The following is a 6,014-nucleotide window of genomic DNA, read 5'->3' as shown; positions in this document are numbered from 1 at the left end:
AGAGTGTGAAAACTACAAAGTGAAACAGACAAGCTAATAAAGCTTTCTTACAAAAATATCATGTGCTTGTCAGTAATAACATGCTACTATTATTTTCACATTGACAATACAGTGGCCTGAGCTTGTCATTTTAAGTGACAGAAACAATTGCTACTCATGTGAGTCAACTCCCCAGAGTCAGGATTGAAAAATTAAAACCCTGTAACGGAGATCTTAACAATGGAAATGAACACAAAACCAAGCCACTTCTCATTGGCATTACTTAATTTTGATGGGGGATTAAAAGAAATGGTCGACTTCTATTGGCTAGCCTGACCCTGAAAACTTTAATTCCCATAAAACACATGTGACAGAAATAACTTATCTCTTACAAACTTACTAAAATACACGGAGCTTCATTTACTGTGATCTCAGTGGGAGAAAGCGTTAGAGTAACAGGATGATTTAATTGCTTCTTTGGGCCTGACTCTGCAAGGATTGTACTCGTTCTTCTGGGGTGAACAAGGGTGGCAGGATTGAGCCCTTGCTGCAAAGGTGGTGTGCAGCATTTCATATGATCCCACAGGGAAGCTCAAGAGTATGAGCAAACTCCCTCTGACTAACTCACAGCTCCACTAAGGCAAAACCAGATCCTGCTTTACTGTACATTTATTTGACAGTATTTTACATTATGCCTTAAACAGAGACATGAAATGGAGTCTTTATTTCAAAATTAATGATCCCCTTATTTAGAAACCCTATACTAGTCTTCTGGGGCTTTTTTATGGCTTTCTTTTTACATTAAGACAACTATGTGACATAAAATAAAAGTAAAAAAGTAGTAAAGTGCAAGAACTTTAAAAATGCATACAAATTTCATTGTTTGGACTGTTTTTTGACGAGTAGTGAATTTACAATAAATCTGAATGAACGTACAGTGAATTTACCAACCTTGAATTACATTATTTCTTACCCGGTCTTGTCCTGGGCCACTTATGGCTCACACAGGACCAATGTGGCCAGTTGTATGTCTGGTCTACCCGTGCTCCAAGTGTTTACATGGCTTCTAGGCTGGGCTGGCCTGCACCTGGCTGGCTGGGAGCATGGGCTCAGCGCCATGCTAATGTGACTGCATGGCTTCTGGAGAAGACATGGCTTACATCCATCTGGGCAGGACGATGAGCAGGGGAATGCAGAAACTAAGGGCACCCATCCGGGCAGACAAGTGCTGAGATGTTACACACTGACAACTGACAACTAACAACACAGCGGACCTACAGGACAACTTGTCTGGACTACAGGGCTGAGGGCTGTCATCCATAGAGGACTCCTCTGCCAGATAGGTGCACTGAAATGTGTAACTTCAATCTGGAAGTTTCTCCAGTCCCAATGGAAGTAATGGATATCTCAATACTGATACGCCTGTAATTGATGGGAACAGATCCATGAAGGATTATTTTAACATTAACAAGGAGTAAAACCGACATCTCTTGGAAGTCTGGAGTGGGACTCTTCTCCACACTGTTACGTGCAAACTACTCCATTTGCTAATGTCAAAATCACTTTCTGCAGGTATGTTTCTGGCTGCCACCAAACTTTCAAGGAATAGCAAGAACACAAGAACCCCTGCTCAAAGGAATTAACCATGCTTCTTTCTCAGTTAGTTGTGCCATTGTTATTTACAAGAGGTTAAATGGTTTCCAAGAATACAAGTGAATGCATTTTTTCTCTTTGTATGTAGCTCTCAGGACAATTTTGTTTGTTATATAAGTGGATTTATGAAATATGGGAACCTAAGATAAACGCTAATATCTTTCCCAAGTTAATGGCAGAAACCTTATGGACTTCAGTGGGCCAGTTGTTGAAGAAGGGATTATTTCTTTGTTATAAATCCATCTGATACAGACTCATATTTGATTCAGAACATAAGTTATATGGACCACAAGATGCTACTTAAAGGAATTGCTGCTGAAAGAATAATAATTAAAAAACAAAACATTGTATATCCCCTTTTTCGCAAATATGTAATGAAGTAAAACACAACCAGAGAAATAATCCCTTAAGAAACACACAAACTTTAAGAATATTACTAAGCATCTATTTTTTACAGTACTTGGATTAACCATATGTTTAACCTACTGCATTGTGGACCTTCATATCCATGCACAACAGTACCATGAGTGACAGTGGCCATAAACTGCTTCTGAGTAGCATTTGTGGAAATTACAGGGTTTGACCGTTGCCACTACAAACATCAAATGACATCTAGATAAGCTTGTCACCTACTTGCTTTATGCTGCAGGAAGATTATGCAGACAGCCACATCAATTGAATAAATAAGCAGAGGCATGCAGACACAGAGAGACGGTCTGCACTACAAGAAAGCACTAGCTTCCATAAAATACTTAATTTAAAATGCATAGAGCTTTGCTGAAAGATTTTTTCCATGTATACATGTAGACTTTGAGGAAACCATCCTCATACTACACATTTTATTACCTTTTTTTTTTTTTTTTTTTAGCATTTATAGCATTTATTGCAGAGGGAGGCTGGGTTGGTTGGTTGCTTTTTTACAGCAAATACTTGTAGGACTCTTATTCTCTTCCTTAATTCCAATGAAGCTAGTGCAGAAAATCTTTAAAACCAGTTACAGTCTGACCCGTGATCCTACTCAAATGGTACTGGATATCCCTTCCAAAATCGTGTCCAACATTGGTTCTGTTCAGGTGTGATTGTGCCACAGAGAGTGGCCTATTTAACCTGAAGTTGCATTCTTATCTTACTTATTGTGTTGCCAGCTTGGTGTTGTCCTGAAAACACTGTTAGAACAAGATCTTAATTGTAACACCAATTTTTGTATTAATTACCAATTAATGCTTCATACGGATCATGCAGACAGTAACACCTATTGAATAAATGAGCACAGGCAGTTTGTGGGACCTGATGCCTAGTGAAGTCATAAGAATGCTGAAGAAAATAGAAATTTTATTTTGACTTCTAGGTGGACAATGTTGAGGAACATTCATGGATCCCACACTGTAACAGTTTACAAACAATGAGAAATGCCTTATGCTAGGAAATTTGCTGTAATTGTAAAAGAGGAGTGTCCTAAAAAGTGGTGTGCAGTTTTGGCAGCATTGAGCCTGGACAACTTATGGACATCCAGCCACTGGGTTGCAGCAGCTCTCAGCTGTTCTCTCAGCACAGTAGTTTAAAACTTTCAGACTCCTCCCACATGGACAAAAGGGGCCATGCAACCCCCTCCACCCCATTCCTCTCTTTTCTCCCCCAGCACAGCTGTTGCCCTGTAACCAAAGCATGCAAATATCCTGAAACAGCTTACGTCAGCAGTTACATAGAAAACTACCTTGGTCAATATAACCCCCTTTCACACCAGCCTCTGCAGAGAACACCACACAACTGAAATCTCTCCTGTTACTTCTGGAGGTGAGTTGCCACTAACTGCACAGTTATTCAGCAGCCCCTTGAATAATGACCTGCCTAGCAGATGCAAGGCAGTGGGAGCCATGACATGTCTCATTCCTGAGGGAAAAATAATTAATTTTAATACCTTCCAAGATAAATATGTTGATGGGGCAAGCAGAAACAGTGAAGAACTGAATCGGATATATTTTAAGACAGTATACAAATGCCCTTACAGGAGAACAACCCTTAGCCCTACACAAAAAGTTCTTTCTTCAAGCTGCCGATGCCAGCTCTGGACTGAAATATTCCAACTATGTAGGGCTTTCCATAGGTTACTCTTTCCTCCCTGCCTGCCCTCAGTGGGCTTTGCAGAGTGCATCAGAGTAATCTCACGGCTCTCAACGCCAGCCAGAGCTTTTTTTTCCATTTCCAGTGTGGGATTTACACCATATTGGCCATGAAATTATTAGGAAAAAAAAAATAAATACAGGTACTGAACAGAGATCAGAGTCTTGTCCTTCCTTGGTTTCTTGATTTGAAATTTCAGACCACTGAATACAGGCATCTTTGGATATTGTAAGCACCCATATACACAAACCTCTCTGATCCTGCACATGCGCTTTATATCTCTGTCTCATCCTGCTCATTTGGGAAAGGATCACCTGTTTAGAGCACTGCCCTAAGAAATAAAAGCATTTGGCAACTCCTCTGGGACAGATTATACTGTGGAGTCAGCCCTGTATTTTGGGGCACGTGCTTACTTTGAGCTCAGAATCTGTGTTACAGATTTCCTTTTGCAAGATGGCTGTTGTTGTCAGTAGAGGGCCCTGCAGGCATGCATATACCTATCCTTTCATTTCAGACACCCACAGAAACAAACGTTGAGGTGGGCAGCACTATTGTTAAGACAGGAGCTTAAATACACAGACAAATTTTTGCTCACAGTGAGAGAAGCTCAAATTAAAAGCACTAAGAAGCAAGAGAGGTTGTGAATGTGTGGTTAAGATACAATACCGATTCTGAATGTAGCTAGGACTGAACACCTTAGGACAAGACGTGAGCAGCAGACATTGTAACTCCTAGTTTTCTTGCTTTTTTTTCATTAGTATCTCACTTTTTTCTTTATAATATCACACAATATTAACATTTTAGTAATTTTTAATATGTATTTTTTACTGTTTTCTCTAACATTGTTTTCTGTCGAATCCTTACTCTCTAATCAGATACTGTTATATACAAACACATATAACAGGAAAACAGTAAAGGACAAAGGGGGTAAGTGAGAAGCAAACAGCATGGAACACATAAAAACAGACAAGACAAAATGTGCTGAGCCTTCTGTTACACAGCTGTGAGCGTGGCTTTGCCATTGTGAGCACTATATGAGCACAAAAAACAATGTTGGAACTGGTCACAGAAATGCACTGAAACTTCATGAAATCTAACTGCACAGAAGACTTGAACAAACAAACAACAATTATCTGAAATAACTTCTTAACACCTATCCCAGTCCTCCCATTTTTATTTTTATTTTTTTTTATCATCCAAACTACAGGAAAGATGAACATTTCAGTGCTTTCTCCCTCCTCATTTTTTGTTCTAGGTTTGGACCTTCTTCTCCCAGATATTCAGTAAGAGTATTGCATTTTTACTCCTTCATGGAGTAAAAATGACATCCACACTACAGCAATACTGAAAATTTTTCATGGTTTCCTGGAGCTCCATGATATTTAAATTGTTAGTTTATCATACCTAGTTTCAAGATTTATATGAGCAAATATGAACTGCCCCAGCTTTGTACATCAGCTGGGGCTCTCTTTCAGCAATGGCTATATGTAGCTGTGAAGGTCCTTATGCTCCAAGTAATAGTGAAAGATAGCCTGTAAAACATATATCCACTTCAGCAGTTAGGCTGCCATTTTACAACTACTTCTATTTTCTGCATTAAATACTCTGCATAAGCAAATTAGCCTTTTTCTTCTAGCACAAAAAGCCAAACTCGTAACAATAACAGCATCTGAAAGCCATGGTACTGTTGTTGGTATTGCTGCATTAGAAAAAATGTTGGGTTCCCATAGTAGTTGTATGATCTCTCTGTATGCTGTGTTGCTATTAGAGAAGAAAGAGTATCCCCATTTTGGTCTTTGCACGTGAATGCAATGAAAAACTGCACCAGTTACAAAACGGCCAGGCAGTGTGGCCCCTTCCGTGCCAGAGCCAAAGTTTCTGGAATTTGAAGAGTTTTGCAAAATGTAGTACACCACCACTACCATCCTGCTGATTCCCTTTACACACCTGTGATGCAGAGGATCAAACCACTCATGAACTCCCTGGCTTTGCCGAAATCCTGTCACACAAATCCACTTAGAAGAAGAGACATGCGAGCTCTTCCCTGTCTGTGACTCATGCACTCTCTGTACGCTTTCCACACACGAGTTTCAGCAGGTTATCAGAAGAATCTCACACCGGGAGGTGTGGGGGGCGGTGCCTCCACAAAGTCAGTAGTAGCATTCCCCTTAGAAGCCGAGAGAGCTTTCAGAACTGAGCACACCGTGTGTCTGTTTATGCTACTGCAGAGAAGTCTGTGGGCACGCTCCGCGCGGGGGAAG

This window comes from Merops nubicus, unplaced genomic scaffold, assembly GCF_000691845.1.
Source record: "Merops nubicus isolate BGI_N331 unplaced genomic scaffold, ASM69184v1 scaffold1462, whole genome shotgun sequence".
In the NCBI taxonomy this organism is placed as follows: domain Eukaryota; kingdom Metazoa; phylum Chordata; class Aves; order Coraciiformes; family Meropidae; genus Merops; species Merops nubicus.
This window is presented reverse-complemented; position numbering follows the sequence as displayed.